This window comes from Lissotriton helveticus, chromosome 1_1 (genome assembly GCF_964261635.1).
Source record: "Lissotriton helveticus chromosome 1_1, aLisHel1.1, whole genome shotgun sequence".
NCBI classification, from domain to species: domain Eukaryota; kingdom Metazoa; phylum Chordata; class Amphibia; order Caudata; family Salamandridae; genus Lissotriton; species Lissotriton helveticus.
The window spans coordinates 79,121,410-79,146,868 of NC_136057.1; the positions used below are offsets into that span (position 1 = coordinate 79,121,410).

Below are 25,459 nucleotides of genomic sequence, written 5' to 3' on the forward strand. Positions count from 1 at the left end.
AAAGAGTCACACTTCCCTTTGAGAAACAAATGGTGGCTAGTCCTCCTACATAAAGTGCGGTGACTTAGTTCTGCAGCAGGAGCATGCTGGGAAATCAAGTGATTCACAAGAACCACTGTTGGACATGGGGTTTCTGGTTGGCTAGGGTAGGCACCTAAGCCAGGCAGAATCCACCACTCTAGTCAGGGTAAGCCAGATACACACCTGAGATAATCTGCGCTCACCCTCTGGTAGTTTGACACAGAGCAGTCAGGCTAGTTTAAAGAGGCAATGTGCAGAGCATTTGTGCAACACACTCGCGCAGCAACACAGTGAGTAAACCACAAAAGGGAATCCACGCAGGATTAGGTAAAAATAAATTCTATATTGTAAATCATACAAGACCAAAATGACTTAAATCACACCGTTAGTGCAAATAATGCAGGCTTGATAGAGAATAACACAAATTAATATGAAAACATAGGTCACAGCGCACCTGAGCTCCTATTACACTTCATACGGTAACTGTAGTGAACGTGGTTGAAGTGATTGCATTTAGAAACCAAACGTACGGCGCAGGAGCACCTACTAAACGCTAAACAGTAATTGAGCTTGAGTCTTCCAGTGTAGTGTAGTTCCTATATTCCCAATAGGCTCTGTGCATTGGAATAATATAAACAGCAGTGTAGACGTAGGACTGAGGTCGACTAGGTCTCTACTGACTATATTAGACTTAAGGTTTGCCAGCTAGCTCAGAGGTCACTAGAAACTTTCTCGAATAAACGAGGAGGAGTTTAACCTCCCTGGATAGACAAGAATGGATTAGCTTCTGACCATAAAACATGACAACTTTGCTCCCTCAGAATAAGAGTGTATCTCTAGAGTCGTGTGAAAACAATAGACAGTTATTTCACTCAGTCACGTGTGCGTACTTAGTTTCACCAGAATGCAGAGAAAAGAAAGACGGGCGTTTTCAATAAAAGGTGTGATTTATTGAGCAGTCTGTTTTCTCATACAAGAGAAATGAATTGCCACAATTGCAATACTCATAGTAAAGTAAAGTGCGTACAGTAAAAGGAGGATTATAAAATAATACTGTAAAAGCATTGATATGGTTTCTTAGCCATATGATACTTTAAAATAGATAAAATATATACATACATATATACATTGACTAACGTACTCAACTGGTGCTTCTAAATACGCCTACCCCGGTGTACCTGACCTAAGCCTAATATGTGGGAAGGAGTAAGTAAGTAGCAGTTTAAGTTAAGTTTGTTTTTGCCAATAATCTGACTCAATAATTCTCTTCAAGGGTTTAGTCAGCTCCGTACCTGGGTAATAGAAAGCAGGAGGTCTTGTATCTCTCTTTCAGGACTCGATATCCCAGTAACCCGCGAAGGTATCTGGAAACACCGGAGCTGGATTTCTCGGCAGGAGAAAAGACAGCGTCTCTCTCAGTGCGTCAAAGGGGAGGGGCAGCGTCCGTGGGCTCTCGCATCAGCTGGGCTCTCGGGCAAGTAGATAGCTGCTCTGCTCCAAAACCACCACCGTGTGTTTGCTTAAGGCAACGTTGGTATATTTATACCTGAAAGGTGCCGGGTTTGACGTAAGGTTGGACATAAGACGTCAATAAAGATGTCACTAAGAACTGGCCGTTCTTACAGTGTTTCACCGGAGTTCTAGGACGAAATCAAAACAAAATCAAGGGGGATTTCCCAGGTTGCTGGAGGTTTGGTTTGTTTAGAGAACTCGTTGTGCTTTCTAGGGGTCCGGGGAAGTAGCCTTGCTTAATGTGACTGCATGGGCTACGACTGAATATGGATATGATTACTATGCCGTTATAGGGATATTATTGATTATAACCGAGCAAGGGCATAAAATAGAAATATCGATATAGGTTCCTAGATAAAAACACAATACCCACTCCACGATCTAATGTCCATCATTACTAAAACTAAGCAATAGTAAACATTTTAAAGGTGCATGTGTATTTTGCATTTGAAATGGAGTATGCGAAATACATGAAAATGATTAATAGTACTGTACGCTTTTCAAGCAGTATAATCATTCAGTCAAAACGATGCATATATATATAATTAGCTGAACGATTTGCGAAACTTACACATGAAATGGCTCTTAATACAGAAAAGAAGGTCGAGACCATTCCATCACATATAAATACAGTTGCTGAAATGTGCTAGAGGCTCAGGTAATATGTTGTCTCTAGAGTTACTAAAAATAGAAGCTCTGTTCTTTAAGAATAGTTCTACTTTAAGCAGAGTACAAGTGCCAGAAAAAAAAGGTAAATATTTTGGAATTGGGAAAAAATAATTTTGTTTTCAGGAGAAAATAGTTCCAAATATTTTCAGTTGCTTTTGTTTATCAAAGCTGAAGGCCAAATTCAGAGTTCAGGGAACGCTGTGTGCTTGTTGCTTAAAAGTTTATTCTTTTGGTTCAGGGGAGAACATAATTTCAGATAGACTCGCTAAAAAGTTGTCTACGGCTTCAGGTGAAAGTTCGACCAAGTTTGAAAATGCCGCAACTGAGCAGTCTCGAGCATGATTGCTATCGTCGATGTCAGGATCAGCAATGCTCACAGAAGGTCGTACCTGGGTGATGTTGCTCACATCTCGTACTTCACTACCACCTAATCGTAGTGGCGAAGTTTCAATGAATACCTTCATCAGAATGGGTGGCCGCTGGGGACAACACGATGCATGAGCCGTTACAGGACTTAGCAAAGTATCTGTATCCAATGGTACTGCTGATGGTAGTGTAAGACAGACGTCCAACACGCATTCTTCTCCGCATAGCATACATCGAAGCACAGGTAAGATGCAATTCTGCCAGATGGGTCTGAATGAAAGAAACCAGGTCATATTCAGATCTCTTAGCCGGGCTAATCCAAGGACTTTAGTTATGCGGTCCCGATAGCGTATAGCTAGGATCGTTTCTTCCATTGTTGCTGGAGTCTTGTCTGCGACTTGGCTTGCCATATCGGAGCAGAAGTATCAAAAATTAAATTCCTGCTACGAGTCCCAAAACAAGTGGTAGGCCGCCAAAGACAGAATGGACAAAATTAGGAAAAATGCCCAGAACTGTTTTGAAGGGTGTTAACAGTCCCGAAACAATTGTCTTAAATACATGTGGGATACCACTGGTATCAGACATATTTAGGATTTGGCTTAGCATTTCTGCGAAATGGACCGGGCAATTTGTTGATAAAAGGCTATGTATCTCTGCCGTTGTCCTTGCAACTTGCAGATCATACGTTTCTTTTGATGACGTTATGGGCACAGTTGTCTGTAAAAGAACAGACTTCATTCTGCTTAAAGTATCAATTCGAATAGAAGAGATATTCAAAGAAGGCCACATTTTTGCTTGGATACAATACTTGCATACAGCAAGTGACCATGGAACTAACGCTCACAAGATAAGCTTTCCCTGGCACCATGCCACAACAGCTGTGGTCCACTATTAGAATATAGCTCCCGTTAGAAAGCAGTCTAAAGAATGGCTCTATTTGTGTTGCAGGTGTGCCATGCTGGTGACATGAAAGGTTATTTGAAGTCCCCTCACAGGCCCCATGCAAATTAATACCTTGACACAGAAGTATACCACTTAGTGATCGTTTACAATTGCTACCACTAAGAAATACATTCTGTTTCTTTTCACTATAACATGTGTGTGTATAAGGCAATTTCCATGATGACTTAATGTACCCTTTACCCAACCTTTCATACTGGCCCGCTGGTATATACTCCTGACAGTATTTAAATTGGAAAGTTGTTATCGGAATTGTTATTATCCCGTGTATTATCCATTCAATGACAGGTCTTTCTGACATTGTCAATGGTAATCTCTCAAGTTTTTCAATGCTCAGAATCGTATAGTCTGCTCCTTTTTGTGCCAAACTGATTTGTTTATCAGTAAGGTTAAAGATAGAGAATAATGACTTTGTATTGATTAAACGCCATGGTACGTAGCCTGAACGCAGATTTTGCAACGTCCAGCCAAGCTGTACAATAGAACGTAATTGGGACTGACCGTGTTGTAACATTAGTAAGTCCTGCTCTATTATATCAATAGCAGATGATACAATACTGTCCAGGGAATAAATTCTGGAGGACAGAGTCATTAACCCATTGTCCACAACAGAAAGTGGTTTTTCCAAATTAATACGATCAATTTCTCGTATATTTTTTCTGCTGTTTCAATTTGTGTTTCTTTCCAAGCTTCGTTGTACGCGGCGTATATACCGGCCGCTATGAAACGTTTTTGACGCTGTTTGCGTGGTCCCATTATGAAATCACGCAAGTCAGCACCGTCTTTAAGTAAAGTCAAGTGTTGCTTAATTTCTGCCAGTGAGGATTTTTGTAGCCATTCGAGGCATAGTTTCCCTACACTGTATGTTGTAACTATCCCTGGATGTTGTCTCTGGGAGTATCTAGGGTCTGGCCTGGTCAATTTGAACCCCTGTATTTTGTTCAGGAATCTATCTTGACAGTTATTTGTGTCTGTGGGCCAGATCAACCATTTTTTCCAATCAGGATGTGTTCTGTTTTGGTTAAAAATATGGGATACGTCTATCTCAACATCTGTAGTGCTATTACTGTCAGGTGTTGGCTTTGGAATAGACGGTTTGTTTAAGTCTTTAATTTTGGCTAGGCCAAGACAGGTTGTCTGTTGAATTGTGTCATTCAAGAATATAATTTGTTCTGGGATCATGCAGGCACTAAATAATGCTTCTAAACCTTGGACCTGCCAATCTTTCGTACCCCAGATGTTTTTCGTTTCAATGTTATGTTTCCAAAAATCAAAAACAAATGTAGTCATTTTTTCATAAAATGTTTCCGAATAGATTAATTTAGTGTTTGTCAGCATTGTTTTTACCCCTGTCTTATTTAACAGTTTGAAATAAAATGTTTCTGCTTCACTTGTGTTAAACCCTGAGAAGTATGGGAATTTTTCGTAAAATTTTATCGAACTACCTTTTGGGGGAGTTGCACAATGTTCCCATTGATTATAATTAAACACATTTCTAGGTTGAGCAGTTTTATGCAAATAATGGTGTGCAAAGTGATTGTAGCAGTACATTTCTTCATAATTAGATGAACCCTGTAAGTAATCTTGTTCTGTGAATTTTGCTGACATAACTAAATCTGAGATCTGGCATTAATGCTTTCAAAGTCCCAATCATCAGAGAATGTGCTCGGTTTTACAAAGTCACATAATGAAACCTTAAACTGGTGTGGATACTTCAAGAGCTCGACCGGGCCATAGATTTCGTAATCTGTTTTGTCCCAAGCTACCCCACCGGGTATTGGATTGGCTGTGACATTCACTGATGATAGTTCTCTTTTCTCGATGTGTGATGACTTGTGTGGCTTTAGGACCAAGTTGATATTCTGACTTGCTGTGTCCATTGTACTGTATTTTCCCTCAATGAATTTTCCCAAACAAAGAACCATGATGAGCCAAAGCAGGAGGAAAAGTACATCTAACACAATCCAAAATTCAATCCATGGAGAAATCAGATAGGTTTCTTTGAGTTGATGAAATAGTTCAGTTACTTTGTCTTTAAAAGTTTTTGTTGCTGGTGTTTCTTTCGGTTCGCTTGGATCTTCAGAAAAGTTATCGAAATTGATGAAGTAGCCAGATGCAGTTCTGTCAATTGTTGGAATTGCTTCCGGATTTTCATTTGCTTTTGGAATTTTCTTTGTTTCATTAGCATAGTCTGAGGCTACATCGTTGTAGACAGGTGTTTCTTGACGAACTGTTGCAATTTGGGTTTCAAGAGGCATAAGTTCCATGGCTTTGTTGCATAGTCCTTTTTGATTCACTGCAGGTTTATCAAATGTGATTAGTCTCTCAGTTTGAACCTCTTGTATTGTAGCAAGTTTTGGTACTCTGCTATTTCTTGGGAGTCCACTGGGCCTACTACTTATTATTGGCCACATGATTGTGGTTTTACCAGGTCGATGGATACAACTCGGTTCTCCTTTTTATCAGCAAGGGCGGTAGCACAACTGATCCCGTTCCGCTGACAGCTAAGACAGGTACTGCTTTTCTGTCAGAAGGCCCAAATTCCTTCTTCACCGCGATCTTCTCTCTGACCAGATCCCCAATCTTTGGAATCCAGACAGGCCTTGCTGGGACAGATGGTTTATCTTCAGTGGCTGTTGGCTGCTGTTTTAACTTTACGTTGCTCAGGCCTTTTCTTGTTTCATTTAGGTCCTGTAAAATAGCCAAACGATCTTTGATATCAAAGCATTTCTCTTCTACCACTGAAGTCTGACTATCTAAGTCCTGAATATGCATTCTAGTCTCGAACAATAGTTCGTACGGACTGAAACCTTTTAGAGAATTTCTTGGCAGATTATTAAGACTACGTTGGACACTTGTTAAATGTTGGACCCACCCATCACCCGAACCTAATACCCTCGCCGTTATAGATTGCTTTATGTCTCGGTTTTTTCTTTCCACAATCCCATTTCCCTCAGGATGGAAGGGACAAGAGTACCGCAATGCAATGCCCATGCTGGTCATGGCCTCCTTATAAGCTCGAGAGCTAAAAGCAGGACCCTGGTCAGAATGTAGCATGCCAATTGCGAATGTGCCGATATAGACTCGCAAATCTTTTATAACAGTTCTGGCGTCAGCCAAGTGCTGGTGTCTACATTTTTAAGTGAATCTAGTCTCTATATGTTAATGTGACGCATTTTTCCCGCTGGGTTTTGTGTATAGATAGCCTTTTGCGTTATCTATTAGAAGAGCCATGTCAATACTCCGGTCGGTTCGCCACTGCGATCTCTGTTGCAGTTTGGACAGTTTAATGCAAATTTGTGTTGTTGCAGGCTCATTCCCGGCCACCAGTATTCTGATTGCAATTCTTTCAGAGATTCCTTGATCTTCTGGTGTCTTAGACCCTCACCCATGTGTGCGTCTGCTATTAACAAGATTCTCCTGTTCGTGTTTGGAATTACTCTATCCCCCACTCCAGGGATTCGAGCAAAAGGAACGGAGTTTGCATCAATTATGTATGTATAATTGAGTGGATAGTTTACGGGTAGTGCTGCACAGTCGCTTTTTGAAGACGTTTTTACCGCCAGCATGGTTTCCCCGTCTATGTATTTTTCTGAAAGTTTTTTTGTGGCTACGGAAGCCGTATTAGTTGCTTCCGCTGTGGCTGTGTCAGCCAATTAATTCCCTGCAACGTGAACGCCATTACGATGATGACTCAGTGTATGTATCACGTGAGTCTTTTGTAGTTCTTTTTGTAAAAGAACTACTTGTTCCCAAAGCGTTTTATGCTTGATTGTGGCACCTGTGTCATCTTTGTAACCATTTTGAACCCAGTTCTGCAAGTCATTATTGTAGGATTTGACGCAGTAATGCGAATCGCACACTATTAGTGTCGGGAATTCGCGATCGGCAATATCGAGCGCCATTTTTAAAGCCAATAATTCAGTTTGTTGACCTGAACTGTCTTTTATAGATTGAGACATAGTTACCAGTGGTCTCAATTTACCTCCGTGCCACCGGCATTTAACAACCGCGCACGTAGCACTGTAAGCTTGCTTACCCCAAACTGAGGGTTGTGCTGATCCGTCTGTATATATTACACAGGCGTAAAGTTGTAGGGGCAGAATTTCGATTGGCAGAGGATATTCTTTTTCATATGTTAGATTTTTCACTTTTTTTATGTTCGGGTCAAAATAGTATTTCACTTTTTCTGTTGCAAGAGAATTTTCCCATTGTATCCATTTTGGATCTAATGCCACGGTAGTTAAATTGCGTGGGCTTGTTAATGCCTCAAAGGCTGATTCTGCTGTTAAAACTGTTATCTGTCTGCCTTGGGCTCTTTCTTTTGCTACAGCTGTTTGAACCGCATTTACAATATTTTCCGCAAGACTGAATGTTTTTTCAGCTTGTGTGTACAAATGTGATTTGTAAGCTATTGGTACCGTTTCTCCCTCATTAGAGGTCAGGTACGTGAATCCGCATCTTCCTGGGATGACTCGGATTACAAGGTTGCGTGTGTTTTCGCGAGTTTGCAATTTTGTTTTAGCATGTCTGTTTGCAATGATCTCAAAATTTCTGTGTGTTTTTGAGTCCAATTGATTGGTTTAAAATCAGGTTTTATTAGTTCATAGAGAGGTTTAACCCTCTCTGTATAATTTAGAATGTACGTTCTTCCGAAATTCAGAAAACCTAGTATTGATTGTAAGTTTTTCAGCGTTTTTGGTGCTTGGAGTACCGCGCATTTCTCTAAGAAAGTGTCCGCTAGGCTTTTGCCTTCACTTGATAATTCATATCCTAAAAACAGGACTGTTAGATGGGCAATTCGTGACTTTTTAAAGTTGAATTTGTAACCCTCTGCAGCAAACCCAAGTATAATGGTGTCCACTCTTTTCAAGTGAGTATCCAAGTCATCATCTGTTAGATAGATGTCATCGACATATGATAATGCCTCATCATCATATATTTGTAGTAACTCTGTTACTCTTGCTGAGAATAATCCTGGACTATTCTTGAATCCCTGTGGGAGTCAACAGAAATTTTTCTGCAACCCCATTATTGAGAAAGCGGTCAAATACCTTCTTTCAGGTGCAATGTTTTGACAAAAGAATCCATTAGAGATATCTAATGTCGTTTTGTATTTTTTGTGCACGATGTTATACATCAGTGCTGCACTGTGTGAATTTTGTACTGCAAAAGTCTTGCAACATGAGTTGAGGTGTCTGTAGTCCAAAACTAGACGATATGAATCGTCTGGCTTGGAGACAGGAAATAAAGGATTGTTCATTTGTGAGGTGCATGTTTCAATCACCCCCTGGTATTCAAGTTGATCTAAGATCTCCCTGACTTGTTTTTTAGCTTCTTGCTTAATTGGGTACTGCCTTTGTGCAGTCGGTTGACATTTTAACTGGATTTTGTGAGGAGGAGAGTCCTCATCTCATCCCACATGATTTTTATATAATGCAGGAGCTTGGGCTACTGCCCATTTTCTTGCATATGTGTATTTTTTATTAATTGAAATATGATTTGAGAAGGCAGGCATAATCATTTCTTTGCCACGAGGGCACTCCCTGACAAACTCTGGTGGCCAGTCTTTCTCAGCTAAAAGGATGTCATAGCCTTTGGAAAGGTTATCCCAAAATAGACCCCTTACTTTCCTAGTCTTATCTCCCTCAATACGTAATGGTATTTCGTATATTTTATGAGGTTTGCTAACTCTGGTATCTGCAGTTTCCACCTGAATGTATTCATTCGTGTCCACTGTCTCCAGATGATTCATCAGGATCTTGCGAGCTATGGTCACTTCTGCTGCGCTGTCTAGCATTGTCTGGGCCCACTCTCCGTTTTTCAGTTGTGCACTCAGTATCCACGGCATGTTTGATTATTTTAATACTGGCTACCTTCTTTTTTGGAAAGTGTAATTTTTTACTTTGATGAGCAGGTTCCTTGTCTTTGGACTTGATGTGCTCCTCCCTGTGTTCTGACCGTCCTCTTCTTTCCGATTTCTGCGAGGTCTGAAAAGATCGAGAGGGACGTGTATCAATATCTTGATATCTATCAGGTTTCTTCAGATTATCCCTATTTCTAAGGTTGTATCTTTTCTCAGAGGGCTCCCTCTAGGGAGACTTGTGTCCTTGGTCCGGAGATTTTTCCCTCCGCCGAGGAGACCTTCCTCTGGACCGGAATCTTTTTTCTTTGGGAGTGGATTGTTTATTTCCATCCCAGCTCTTTTTTGGAGTGTTTAGATTATTTTTAATAAATATCTTTTCAGGATTTTCAGTTAGTTGGGGTTTTACTGGTTTCCCACCCAAACTATCTCTTCCTAGTTCTTCATAGGATTTTTCTATGATTCTGGCAAGTTCAAATGGCTGTTCTGCTATATCTGTTTCTTTCAATTTCTGGCGGATCGCCACAGTTGCTGCTTCTCCTTTTATGTTGGCTAATAATATAGCCAAGACCTGCTTGATGTCTTTCAGTAATTTCATACCCAGAGTTCAAGCAGGTTCTGGACCGTATTCGTTTTGAATCTGTCTCAGTACATCTGGTATTATCGCCATAGACGGAACACCATGTGTTTTTGTGTAAATGGAAGCAAAGACTGTGCCCCAAGTGTCACAGTCCTCCACATGTCGTGCGATCCCCATTGGAAGGCAGATAGTCAGAATTCTGTGTTTCTCAGAAGGGGTAGTATCCGGAAATACTGCCTCTATTTGAGTGATTTTCTGTGCTAACCAGAATGGAATTTGTTCCTGTTTTGCGGGTACTTTACCCATACATGATTGTATGTTCTGTGGTGTAATTTTGTTTGTGTTCCTCTGATGAGGGGTCAGCTGTGGAATGTTAATAGCTGGTTGGACTGTTGAAGTCCGCATTACATATTGGACTAATTGTCTATGTATTTTAATCAGTTGTTTTAGCTGTGCTAATAATTCCCGGTCTAACATTTTTTCTATGTCGGGATGTGGTGTGTAGCCGGCTAGAACCAGCCACGTTGCTCCTGGTCTACCTAGTGGACCGAGCCTGTTGATGTGCTTATTATGTTTTAGGGCGCCTTTAAACCAGAGCAGGTGCTCTTGGTAATTTAATGGGATTTCCACCTCCTCGAAAGGGGTGTATTCTTCCGGAGGTTCCTCTATTTTGTAATAGTGGAAGTCGTGTGTGACAGCGTTTGCTGCTGGAAAGTTTATCCATGAATAGAATACCTCTGTCTGCTGATATTCGTGTGCCTCAATTACGAATATGACTGTACCACTTCTTGGTGTCAGTCCATTTTCTATAAGTTTAAGAGTTATAGTTTCTCTTATGGTGACCGGAATGAGTATAGCATCCGGGTCATTCTGTTGGAGACTTGTGTCATCCGCTAGGAGTTGAGCTGCTATTGTAGCTGCCTCCCTTTCGTCGTCACTTTCTGACATTTTTACTGACAGAAAGGTTTTTGTTGCAGATCAGGTTTCAAGGAAACAAAGATTAGGTGCACTATATTTTAGAACACTGTATCCTTCAACGTTGACTAAACCAAAAACTATACATAGATATCTCTTCCTACTAAGTTCCGGCGGATTTTAACCTTTTACCCACTCCAGACGTCTTTTGGAGTATTTACGGGAAAAAGGGTCTGTGTGAAAAAGCACGACTGAGTTAATCTAACGTCTTGCGTTAGATTTATCGCCTTACCAAACGTTGGGCGCCATGTAGTGTAGTTCCTATATTCCCAATAGGCTCTGCGCATTGGAATAATATAAACAGCAGTGTAGACGTAGGACTGAGGTCATCTAGGTCTCTACTGACTATATTAGACTTAAGGTTTGCCAGCTAGCTCAGAGGTCACTAGAAACTTTCTCGAATAAACGAGGAGGAGTTTAACCTCCATGGATAGACAAGAATGGATTAGCTTCTGACCATAAAACATGACAACTTTGCTCCCTCAGAATAAGAGTGTATCTCTAGAGTCGTGTGAAAACAATAGACAGTTATTTCACTCAGTCACGTGTGCGTAATTAGTTTCACCAGAATGCAGAGAAAAGAAAGACGGGCGTTTTCAATAAAAGGTGTGATTTATTGAGCAGTCTGTTTTCTCATACAAGAGAAATGAATTGCAACAATTGCAATACTCATAGTAAAGTAAAGTGCGTACAGTAAAAGGAGGATTATAAAATAATACTGTAAAAGCATTGATATGGTTTCTTAGCCATATGATACTTTAAAATAGATAAAATATATACATACATATATACATTGACTAACGTACTCAACTGGTGCTTCTAAATACGCCTACCCCGGTGTACCTGACCTAAGCCTAACACGTGGGAAGGAGTAAGTAAGTAGCAGTTTAAGTTAAGTTTGTTTTTGCCAAGAATCTGACTCAAGAATTCTCTTCAAGGGTTTAGTCAGCTCCGTACTTGGGTAATAGAAAGCAGGAGGTCTTGTATCTCTCTTTCAGGACTCGATATCCCAGTAACCCGCGAAGGTATCTGGAAACACCGGAGCTGGATTTCTCGGCAGGAGAAAAGACAGCGTCTCTCTCAGTGCGTCAAAGGGGAGGGGCAGCATCCGTGGGCTCTCGCATCAGCTGGGCTCTCGGGCAAGTAGATAGCTGCTCTGCTCCAAAACCACCACCGTGTGTTTGCTTAAGGCAACGTTGGTATATTTATACCTGAAAGGTGCCGGGTTTGACGTAAGGTTGGACATAAGACGTCAATAAAGATGTCACTAAGAACTGGCCGTTCTTACAGTGTTTCACCGGAGTTCTAGGACGAAATCAAAACAAAATCAAGGGGGATTTTCCAGGTTGCTGGAGATTTGGTTTGTTTAGAGAACTCGTTGTGCTTTCTAGGGGTCCGGAGAAGTAGGCTTGCTTAATGTGACTGCATGGGCTACGACTGAATATGGATATGATTACTATGCCGTTATAGGGATATTATTGATTATAACCGAGCAAGGGCATAAAATAGAAATATCGATATAGGTTCCTAGATAAAAACACATTACCAGCAGTTCTCCTCTATGGACAGCCCTGCACCATTCTTGCGGTCATCTCCAGAGCAGAGACACTGCTGAACAAGAAATGCCCCTCAAGCTCTTGCGAATTTGGGGCCCGCCGGGGGCGCTTGAATCGCGTCTCTTTGCCCAAGGGAAACCAAACCACCCGTGAAGGGGAGCACGGTGGCTTTAACCCTCTTCTAGACCCAATCCGCCTCACAGTACCTTTGTGGGTGCAGGGTCACTGTCCTCAGGGCATCTGTAACTTGCTAACAATGTTGTCATGTCTCAGGAGTGTGACCCAACGTGGAGAGCTTTGTGCAGTATACGCTTTAAAACCAGAGGGCGAGGCTGGCTGGAATGAGCCTCAGAATGCTGGCCCGACACATGTTACAGAACAACGTGTCGTCGAAAGGCCTGCCTTGAAGGCTTTGTGCAGCTCCTGTAGCTCTGCAGCCTTAGACGCTGCACTGTACCACCTCAGAACAGTACAAGTCTTCAGGGGGCTGTTCCTCGAGGCTCACGACCAGAGGGGCCACACTAGTTTATTCTTGGTGGCTTCTGATGGTGGAGATATCCTACCAGACTCCGGGGGTGAGGTTCAAAAAACAATTCAGCTGCAGTGAGCACGCTGGCTCAAGGACGTGTTTGTTTCTCTGGTAATGCCTCCAGGCGAAACAACGCTGTTCATGCTAGAGAAAAAACGCTCACCACGTGCTGGTTTGTAAAACATGGAACACTTCCCTAGAATGCACAAAGGCACTCCCCTGGTCAGAGCGCTGCACTGTAGTCCCATGGTGCACTGTCCTGTAATGCACAAAGTTTTACCTTGGTGCAGAAGGGAGCACTGGCGATATGCTAGCCCTTGTAAAATGGGCTCACCCAGCAGAAGTCTTGGAGAAAAGAGGCAACAGGGTCTTTGATGGCCCTAAGATCTCGAGAGAACAGGGGGCAAGCAAACAAGCCCTTGGAGAGCACTCTGGGGCACAAAAGGAGGTGGCAGGCAGCAGACAGCACATACAGTTAGGTTGCAAATTGGTAGTCCGTCCTGCAGCCCAGCTGCAGCAGGTCAACGCAACAAGGCAGTTAGTTGAAATGGTTGTTGCTCCTGACAGCACAGCAGTCCTCACGGCAATGAGCAGTTTGTAGTGCCAACAGTGTCTGGCTACCAGTCCCAAGAAGCGTCTAAAAACATGGGATCAGAGCTCCAGTACATATACTCAAAAATGTCTTTGATGAACGGGTGACTTCAAAGGAACCCTCAGAAGTGTGCAACAGTCCCTTGCAGCCCATTCCTGGCTCCAGACAAATCACTAGGGGGTAAATCAGCCCTTTGAGTGAGGACAGGACACAACCTATTCAAATGTAAGTGTGAACCATCTCTCTACCTGCCCAAGAAGACTATCAGCATGCAGATATATCCCCGGTCACACCCAGCCCCTCCCATTGGGAAAGCTTGGTTGTCATGACTCTTCCAAACATGATAGTTGCAGGGGTTTCCTCTGTGGTTGAGTGAGGGGGTCAAACGCTAACCTCAAAGAATAGTGTTCAAAGCACCTTCGAGGTCGAACTTCCTCAATGCAGAATGCTGAAGAGCCTTCTTTAGAGTACTCATGAGGCGTTCTACCAGACCATTGGCCTGGCGTCAAAGGGAGTGCTTCTTTTGATTCTTTATATTGAGGTGATTTAGAAAGTTTTTGAATTCTTGACTATTAAAAGGTGGGTCGTTGTCAGATTTTAAGATTGCAGGTACAAGTCATGACGCAAAGATGCCATCTAGTTTTTGAATAACCCTGCTCATGTGTAGTGGATGAAAGGTCTTCTACCAATGGAAAATGGGAGTATTGATCAACAATAACTAGAAGATAATGTCCATTATCCAGAGGGCCATAAAAAAAATCAATAGCAATTCTCTCCCAAGCATGATGGGGCAATTCTGACATAATCAATGGTTGCTGACTAACTTGAGATGAAAGACAGTTGCATATGTGACAAGTCTTCAATTCTTTTTTGACCCTTTTGTCAAGGTACGGAAACCAGACTCGATCACGGAGAGCTCTCTTAGTGGCAACTATTCCTCGATCTCCTTCTTGGGCAAATTCAACTACTTGTTGTCAGAGACTTTGGTGAATAACAATCTGTGTACCTTGTAGAATGAGGCCTTCCTGCGTTACTGAAAGTTCATCTCACATTTCTGAACTTCATATACTCGCTGCCATTAGTGAGAGGTCTAGAATACTGGTTCCACAACTTTTAATCTTGACATGCCACTACCTTGGCTTGTGGCAGTGGCAATTTGCTCTAAAGACATGGCAGTTGGTGTACTCGATTTCACAATAAATTGGATGTAATCCTCCACTGTCTTACATGGGGTACCAGGGCATAATCAGCCAGTTTCTGATCTTTCCCTGGACGATGAAGAATTGTTTAGTTGTAATTCTTGTGACCTCAAACCCCAGCGCTCAATTCGAGGAGGCACTTTTGCTGTGGGATTGCCAAATACCATCAACAATGCTTGGGGATCAGCCACTAATGTGAAGGGCTTTCCATACACAAACACATGGAAATTATTCACAAGCCCAAACCAGTGCCACACTTTCTTTCCCAGGGTGCGAGTAAGCACGTTCAGTTTGTGACTGGCTCTTATTGGCATGTACCACGATATGTCTCCAGGCATTTTGTGGTCCCTTGTGCTGTGCAAGGATTGTGCCTAACCCGACAGGGCTAGCATCAACTACAACTTCTGTATGGAGTTTGGGATCAAAGTCGAGCATTTCAATGGCGCTCTCAATGGCTTGTTTGATTTGTTTGGACGCTCTTCTCACACTCATGTGACCAATGAAAAGACACATACTTTTTGGTTAGTTCTGGTGCAATGACCTTAGCAAAGTCTTGTATGTATCTAGAACAGTAATTGACCGTTCCAAGAAATGACTGTCATAGAAATGCCTTGTGGGGGATTTGCAGTAGACAATGCTTGCACACTAGCTGGATCAGGTTTCATACCCCCATCACAAAAGACAAGGCTGAAGAATTTCAAGCTTTTCTTCTGGAATTCGCATTTGTCAGCATTCAGAGTTAAGGCTGCATCATTCAGCAAACGACATACTTGCATGATTGTTTTGTAATGCTCTTTCTGTGCAGCCCCAAAAAAACAATATATCACTACAGTTAAATGCATTTACTAGATGCCAAATGACGACTTGGAAAAGTTCTGCAGCAGAGGATATACCAAAACTCAATCGCTTGTAGCAAAACAAACCAATATACGTAGAAAAGGTTGCAACGTATCTGGATTTTTCTTCAAGTTCCAATTGGTAAGATCCTTTATTTAGGTTGAGTCGAGAGAAGAACTCTGCGCCATTCAATTGAGTTATCATATCAGCAATGTGCGGACTGTGAGGTTTCTCTCGCTCAGTTGTCTTGTTGGCCTGACGCATGTCAACACTTATGCATACAGCTCCTTCCCGGTCTCTTTTAGGCACTGTTACAATGGGAGAAAGCCATGGTGTCGGACCAATGGAGCATTCAATGATGTCATGTATAAGTAAAAAATGAAGTTCCTTTTCAACAGCTTCTTGCAAGAAATGTAACTCGTCTATGTTTTTGATGAAAATTCTCATTTATGTGTAACCTTACTTTCATTGTTTGAGTTTTCCCGACCCATGAAATAATGAAGGAAATTGACTTACAATTTCACGATGAGCGTTCATAGTGTAGTTCACTGATATCAGTTCCAAATAAGCAGCACTATGGAAACTCAGCAAACACTTGAAGCTGTTCCTTGAAGTACATGAATAGGCGCATTCACCACAGTTTTCTTAAGTTTCATCGTGGCTACAAATTTTTTATTTGACTTTTGAAAGGTGTTAAGGCAGCCCATGAGTATACTTTAGTCTTTGAATTCATAAGTTGTGGTACCGGAGATAATTCGCGATAAATCTCCAGCGGCATAATATTTATCGATGCACAGCTGTCTTCATGTTGAATTGTCTTCATTTTGGATTTTTTCTCACATTCGACTAACCCCATATGGGCATGCCTTTTTGAAGTAAACATCAATATTGCACAATTGTCATGGTCCCTTTCATTGTAAACACACAGGGAGGAATTCTTTCTCGATGATTTAGACACGATTATCAACTTCATTTTGCGTTGATTTGCCTCAATTGGTGTGACCGCTTAGCCTTGTGGGAGTACGTCGAATGTCACTGATATAGCGTTTGGTCGGCCATTTTGTCTTCACGCTGCAACACACTTACTTTTATCTTCGCGTTGCAAGTCGTCACGAAATGATTCGCTTTACCACAGTCTATGCATATCTGTCCAATGGCGGGACATTTACCTTCGTGTGGAAATGACAGTCCGTATCTGTAACACGTTTTGTTCTTCTGTGGAGACAGGACCTTGTGTCCCTCGGCCTTGTACCTTGGCTTACTTTTCGTGCTAATGACCGACGCACTTTGGGCACCTACGGCCTCCATGTCAGTCACTTGGCGATAAGTACGCTTGTCAGCGCAAGCAGCCTTGAGGACTTGATACAAGCTCAGTTTCCATCAGCATTCGTCGTTGAAATGCTTACGACAAACATCCATTGATCACTCTGAGGAGGGTAGCCTCCTCATCATAAATTAATTGAATTTACAGTGCTTTACCAAACATCCAGTGTTTCAACAAACTCATCAATGGTCTTACCTGGTCTCTGGATGAATATATATCTTTTATAATTCACATTTGGCACTGGCTTGAACTTGACATTAAAGGCCTATTGGATTTGATCATATGTCTTTTCACCTTCTTGTAAATTCTTTTTCATGGCTTCTTTCCTCCTTCACCGGATATGTTTCTTAAGATACTTTATACTCTTTTTCATCTATTGCATCTATGAACTCTTCAAAAGTCTCTATCCATCCATCGATCGCCAATATTCGTTTTTTTTGCAATATCAAACACAGTTGGCGGAATTAAGAATGCTGAGCCGTACATACATTGGAGGACAGTAGTGGTCTCTCAGGCACTGCCTGTGGAACTTGATCAGACAGAGCTTCTCTAGCGCCTCGTGATGTGCTGGCTTCGAGGTCAGCCTTAATGACTTTTGGAGCTTGGATCTCACCCTGGCTCTCCATCGGAGCTCTGTATGTTATGGCTGTCTAAGGAGTTGCTCTGGGCACCTTATCAGCAGCTTTGGTGGTGGGCCGCTTTGTCTGGGGAAACTCAGCAAACCCAACCCAACCCGCTTTCTGGGACTGCTCACCAGCATGTTGTGAGACAATGATTTGTTGATGGTTTAGAGAAGGAGATAAATCTTTGTACACTACAAGTACATGAAAGCTGATAACACTGTTCGATTTTGTGCTGAAATGTTTCTTTCTTCTTTAAGTTTGTTTTTGCCAAGAATCTGACTCAAGAATTCTCTTCAAGGGTTTAGTCAGCTCCGTACTTGGGTAATAGAAAGCAGGAGGTCTTGTATCTCTCTTTCAGGACTCGATATCCCAGTAACCCGCGAAGGTATCTGGAAACACCGGAGCTGGATTTCTCGGCAGGAGAAAAGACAGCGTCTCTCTCAGTGCGTCAAAGGGGAGGGGCAGCATCCGTGGGCTCTCGCATCAGCTGGGCTCTCGGGCAAGTAGATAGCTGCTCTGCTCCAAAACCACCACCGTGTGTTTGCTTAAGGCAACGTTGGTATATTTATACCTGAAAGGTGCCGGGTTTGACGTAAGGTTGGACATAAGACGTCAATAAAGATGTCACTAAGAACTGGCCGTTCTTACAGTGTTTCACCGGAGTTCTAGGACGAAATCAAAACAAAATCAAGGGGGATTTCCCAGGTTGCTGGAGATTTGGTTTGTTTAGAGAACTCGTTGTGCTTTCTAGGGGTCCGGAGAAGTAGGCTTGCTTAATGTGACTGCATGGGCTACGACTGAATATGGATATGATTACTATGCCGTTATAGGGATATTATTGATTATAACCGAGCAAGGGCATAAAATAGAAATATCGATATAGGTTCCTAGATAAAAACACATTACCAGCAGTTCTCCTCTATGGACAGCCCTGCACCATTCTTGCGGTCATCTCCAGAGCAGAGACACTGCTGAACAAGAAATGCCCCTCAAGCTCTTGCGAATTTGGGGCCCGCCGGGGGCGCTTGAATCGCGTCTCTTTGCCCAAGGGAAACCAAACCACCCGTGAAGGGGAGCACGGTGGCTTTAACCCTCTTCTAGACCCAACCCGCCTCACAGTACCTTTGTGGGTGCAGGGTCACTGTCCTCAGGGCATCTGTAACTTGCTAACAATGTTGTCATGTCTCAGGAGTGTGACCCAACGTGGAGAGCTTTGTGCAGTATACGCTTTAAAACCAGAGGGCGAGGCTGGCTGGAATGAGCCTCAGAATGCTGGCCCGACACATGTTACAGAACAACGTGTCGTCGAAAGGCCTGCCTTGAAGGCTTTGTGCAGCTCCTGTAGCTCTGCAGCCTTAGACGCTGCACTGTACCACCTCAGAACAGTACAAGTCTTCAGGGGGCTGTTCCTCGAGGCTCACGACCAGAGGGGCCACACTAGTTTATTCTTGGTGGCTTCTGATGGTGGAGATATCCTACCAGACTCCGGGGGTGAGGTTCAAAAAACAATTCAGCTGCAGTGAGCACGCTGGCTCAAGGACGTGTTTGTTTCTCTGGTAATGCCTCCAGGCGAAACAACGCTGTTCATGCTAGAGAAAAAACGCTCACCACGTGCTGGTTTGTAAAACATGGAACACTTCCCTAGAATGCACTGAGGCACTCCCCTGGTCAGAGCGCTGCACTGTAGTCCCATGGTGCACTGTCCTGTAATGCACAAAGTTTTACCTTGGTGCAGAAGGGAGCACTGGCGATATGCTAGCCCTTGTAAAATGGGCTCACCCAGCAGAAGTCTTGGAGAAAAGAGGCAACAGGGTCTTTGATGGCCCTAAGATCTCGAGAGAACAGGGGGCAAGCAAACAAGCCCTTGGAGAGCACTCTGGGGCACAAAAGGAGGTGGCAGGCAGCAGACAGCACATACAGTTAGGTTGCAAATTGGTAGTCCGTCCTGCAGCCCAGCTGCAGCAGGTCAACACAACAAGGCAGTTAGTTGAAATGGTTGTTGCTCCTGACAGCACAGCAGTCCTCACGGCAATGAGCAGTTTGTAGTGCCAACAGTGTCTGGCTACCAGTCCCAAGAAGCGTCTAAAAACATGGGATCAGAGCTCCAGTACATATACTCAAAAATGTCTTTGATGAACGGGTGACTTCAAAGGAACCCTCAGAAGTGTGCAACAGTCCCTTGCAGCCCATTCCTGGCTCCAGACAAATCACTAGGGGGTAAATCAGCCCTTTGAGTGAGGACAGGACACAACCTATTCAAATGTAAGTGTGAACCATCTCTCTACCTGCCCAAGAAGACTATCAGCATGCAGATATATCCCCGGTCACACCCAGCCCCTCCCATTGGGAAAGCTTGGTTGTCATGACTCTTCCAAACATGATAGTTGCAGGGGTTTCCTCTGTGGTTGAGTGAGGGGGTCAAACGCTAACCTCAAAGAATAGTGTTCAAAGCACCTTCGAGGTCGAACTTCCTCAATGCAGAATGCTGAAGAGCCTTCTTTAGAGTACTCATGAGGCGTTCTACCAGACCATTGGCCTGGCGTCAAAGGGGAGTGCTTCTTTTGATTCTTTATATTGAGGTGATTTAGAAAGTTTTTGAATTCTTGACTATTAAAAGGTGGGTCGTTGTCAGATTTTAAGATTGCAGGTACAAGTCATGACGCAAAGATGCCATCTAGTTTTTGAATAACCCTGCTCATGTGTAGTGGATGAAAGGTCTTCTACCAATGGAAAATGGGAGTATTGATCAACAATAACTAGAAGATAATGTCCATTATCCAGAGGGCCATAAAAAAAATCAATAGCAATTCTCTCCCAAGCATGATGGGGCAATTCTGACATAATCAATGGTTGCTGACTAACTTGAGATGAAAGACAGTTGCATATGTGACAAGTCTTCAATTCTTTTTTGACCGTTTTGTCAAGATACGGAAACCAGACTCGATCACGGAGAGCTCTCTTAGTGGCAACTATTCCTCGATCTCCTTCTTGGGCAAATTCAACTACTTGTTGTCAGAGACTTTGGTGAATAACAATCTGTGTACCTTGTAGAATGAGGCCTTCCTGCGTTACTGAAAGTTCATCTCACATTTCTGAACTTCATATACTCGCTGCCATTAGTGAGAGGTCTAGAATACTGGTTCCACAACTTTTAATCTTGACATGCCACTACCTTGGCTTGTGGCAGTGGCAATTTGCTCTAAAGACATGGCAGTTGGTGTACTCGATTTCACAATAAATTGGATGTAATCCTCCACTGTCTTACATGGGGTACCAGGGCATAATCAGCCAGTTTCTGATCTTTCCCTGGACGATGAAGAATTGTTTAGTTGTAATTCTTGTGACCTCAAACCCCAGCGCTCAATTCGAGGAGGCACTTTTGCTGTGGGATTGCCAAATACCATCAACAATGCTTGGGGATCAGCCACTAATGTGAAGGGCTTTCCATACACAAACACATGGAAATTATTCACAAGCCCAAACCAGTGCCACACTTTCTTTCCCAGGGTGCGAGTAAGCACGTTCAGTTTGTGACTGGCTCTTATTGGCATGTACCACGATATGTCTCCAGGCATTTTGTGGTCCCTTGTGCTGTGCAAGGATTGTGCCTAACCCGACAGGGCTAGCATCAACTACAACTTCTGTATGGAGTTTGGGATCAAAGTCGAGCATTTCAATGGCGCTCTCAATGGCTTGTTTGATTTTTTTGGACGCTCTTCTCACACTCATGTGACCAATGAAAAGACACATACTTTTTGGTTAGTTCTGGTGCAATGACCTTAGCAAAGTCTTGTATGTATCTAGAACAGTAATTGACCGTTCCAAGAAATGACTGTCATAGAAATGCCTTGTGGGGGATTTGCAGTAGACAATGCTTGCACACTAGCTGGATCAGGTTTCATACCCCCATCACAAAAGACATGGCTGAAGAATTTCAAGCTTTTCTTCTGGAATTCGCATTTGTCAGCATTCAGAGTTAAGGCTGCATCATTCAGCAAACGACATACTTGCATGATTGTTTTGTAATGCTCTTTCTGTGCAGCCCCAAAAAAACAATATATCACTACAGTTAAATGCATTTACTAGATGCCAAATGACGACTTGGAAAAGTTCTGCAGCAGAGGATATACCAAAACTCAATCGCTTGTAGCAAAACAAACCAATATACGTAGAAAAGGTTGCAACGTATCTGGATTTTTCTTCAAGTTCCAATTGGTAAGATCCTTTATTTAGGTTGAGTCGAGAGAAGAACTCTGCGCCATTCAATTGAGTTATCATATCAGCAATGTGCGGACTGTGAGGGTTCTCTCGCTCAGTTGTCTTGTTGGCCTGACGCATGTCAACACTTATGCATACAGCTCCTTCCCGGTCTCTTTTAGGCACTGTTACAATGGGAGAAAGCCATGGTGTCGGACCAATGGAGCATTCAATGATGTCATGTATAAGTAAAAAATGAAGTTCCTTTTCAACAGCTTCTTGCAAGAAATGTAACTCGTCTATGTTTTTGATGAAAATTCTCATTTATGTGTAACCTTACTTTCATTGTTTGAGTTTTCCCGACCCATGAAATAATGAAGGAAATTGACTTACAATTTCACGATGAGCGTTCATAGTGTAGTTCACTGATATCAGTTCCAAATAAGCAGCACTATGGAAACTCAGCAAACACTTGAAGCTGTTCCTTGAAGTACATGAATAGGCGCATTCACCACAGTTTTCTTAAGTTTCATCGTGGCTACAAATTTTTTATTTGACTTTTGAAAGGTGTTAAGGCAGCCCATGAGTATACTTTAGTCTTTGAATTCATAAGTTGTGGTACCGGAGATAATTCGCGATAAATCTCCAGCGGCATAATATTTATCGACGCACAGCTGTCTTCATGTTGAATTGTCTTCATTTTGGATTTTTTCTCACATTCGACTAACCCCATATGGGCATGCCTTTTTGAAGTAAACATCAATATTGCACAATTGTCATGGTCCCTTTCATTGTAAACACACAGGGAGGAATTCTTTCTCGATGATTTAGACACGATTATCAACTTCATTTTGCGTTGATTTGCCTCAATTGGTGTGACCGCTTAGCCTTGTGGGAGTACGTCGAATGTCACTGATATAGCGTTTGGTCGGCCATTTTGTCTTCACGCTGCAACACACTTACTTTTATCTTCGCGTTGCAAGTCGTCACGAAATGATTCGCTTTACCACAGTCTATGCATATCTGTCCAATGGCGGGACATTTACCTTCGTGTGGAAATGACAGTCCGTATCTGTAACACGTTTTGTTCTTCTGTGGAGACAGGACCTTGTGTCCCTCGGCTTTGTACCTTGGCTTACTTTTCGTGCTCATGACCGACGCACTTTGGGCACCTACGGCCTCCATGTCAGTCACTTGGCGATAAGTACGCTTGTCAGCGCAAGCAGCCTTGAGGACTTGATACAAGCTCAGTTTCCATCAGCATTCGTCGTTGAAATGCTTACGACAAACATCCATTGATCACTCTGAGGAGGGTAGCCTCCTCATCATAAATTAATTGAATTTACAGTGCTTTACCAAACATCCAGTGTTTCAACAAACTCATCAATGGTCTTACCTGGTCTCTGGATGAATATATATCTTTTATAATTCACATTTGGCACTGGCTTGAACTTGACATTAAAGGCCTATTGGATTTGATCATATGTCTTTTCACCTTCTTGTAAATTTTTTTTCATGGCTTCTTTCCTCCTTCACCGGATATGTTTCTCAAGATACTTTATACTCTTTTTCATCTATTGCATCTATGAACTCTTCAAAAGTCTCTATCCATCCATCGATCGCCAATATTCGGTTTTTTTGCAATATCAAACACAGTTGGCGGAATTAAGAATGCTGAGCCGTACATACATTGGAGGACAGTAGTGGTCTCTCAGGCACTGCCTGTGGAACTTGATCAGACAGAGCTTCTCTAGCGCCTCGTGATGTGCTGGCTTCGAGGTCAGCCTTAATGACTTTTGGAGCTTGGATCTCACCCTGGCTCTTCATCGGAGCTCTGTATGTTATGGCTGTCTAAGGAGTTGCTCTGGGCACCTTATGCAGCAGCTTTGGTGGTGGGCCGCTTTGTCTGGGGAAACTCAGCAAACCCAACCCAACCCGCTTTCTGGGACTGCTCACCAGCATGTTGTGAGACAATGATTTGTTGATGGTTTAGAGAAGGAGATAAATCTTTGTACACTACAAGTACATGAAAGCTGATAACACTGTTCGATTTTGTGCTGAAATGTTTCTTTCTTCTTTAAGTTTGTTTTTGCCAAGAATCTGACTCAAGAATTCTCTTCAAGGGTTTAGTCAGCTCCGTACTTGGGTAATAGAAAGCAGGAGGTCTTGTATCTCTCTTTCAGGACTCGATATCCCAGTAACCCGCGAAGGTATCTGGAAACACCGGAGCTGGATTTCTCGGCAGGAGAAAAGACAGCGTCTCTCTCAGTGCGTCAAAGGGGAGGGGCAGCATCCGTGGGCTCTCGCATCAGCTGGGCTCTCGGGCAAGTAGATAGCTGCTCTGCTCCAAAACCACCACCGTGTGTTTGCTTAAGGCAACATTGGTATATTTATACCTGAAAGGTGCCGGGTTTGACGTAAGGTTGGACATAAGACGTCAATAAAGATGTCACTAAGAACTGGCCGTTCTTACAGTGTTTCACCGGAGTTCTAGGACGAAATCAAAACAAAATCAAGGGGGATTTCCCAGGTTGCTGGAGATTTGGTTTGTTTAGAGAACTCGTTGTGCTTTCTAGGGGTCCGGAGAAGTAGGCTTGCTTAATGTGACTGCATGGGCTACGACTGAATATGGATATGATTACTATGCCGTTATAGGGATATTATTGATTATAACCGAGCAAGGGCATAAAATAGAAATATCGATATAGGTTCCTAGATAAAAACACATTACCAGCAGTTCTCCTCTATGGACAGCCCTGCACCATTCTTGCGGTCATCTCCAGAGCAGAGACACTGCTGAACAAGAAATGCCCCTCAAGCTCTTGCGAATTTGGGGCCCGCCGGGGGCGCTTGAATCGCGTCTCTTTGCCCAAGGGAAACCAAACCACCCGTGAAGGGGAGCACGGTGGCTTTAACCCTCTTCTAGACCCAACCCGCCTCACAGTACCTTTGTGGGTGCAGGGTCACTGTCCTCAGGGCATCTGTAACTTGCTAACAATGTTGTCATGTCTCAGGAGTGTGACCCAACGTGGAGAGCTTTGTGCAGTATACGCTTTAAAACCAGAGGGCGAGGCTGGCTGGAATGAGCCTCAGAATGCTGGCCCGACACATGTTACAGAACAACGTGTCGTCGAAAGGCCTGCCTTGAAGGCTTTGTGCAGCTCCTGTAGCTCTGCAGCCTTAGACGCTGCACTGTACCACCTCAGAACAGTACAAGTCTTCAGGGGGCTGTTCCTCGAGGCTCACGACCAGAGGGGCCACACTAGTTTATTCTTGGTGGCTTCTGATGGTGGAGATATCCTACCAGACTCCGGGGGTGAGGTTCAAAAAACAATTCAGCTGCAGTGAGCACGCTGGCTCAAGGACGTGTTTGTTTCTCTGGTAATGCCTCCAGGCGAAACAACGCTGTTCATGCTAGAGAAAAAACGCTCACCACGTGCTGGTTTGTAAAACATGGAACACTTCCCTAGAATGCACTGAGGCACTCCCCTGGTCAGAGCGCTGCACTGTAGTCCCATGGTGCACTGTCCTGTAATGCACAAAGTTTTACCTTGGTGCAGAAGGGAGCACTGGCGATATGGTAGCCCTTGTAAAATGGGCTCACCCAGCAGAAGTCTTGGAGAAAAGAGGCAACAGGGTCTTTGATGGCCCTAAGA

General features: G+C 43.1%; 1 protein-coding gene across 1 annotated transcript in view; it reads right to left on the reverse strand.

Annotated features, from left to right (window-relative positions):
* LOC144758667 (uncharacterized) overlaps positions 1-25,459 on the reverse strand; it is a 68,502-nt gene that overhangs the window by 21,713 nt on the left and 21,330 nt on the right. The window lies entirely within an intron of this gene.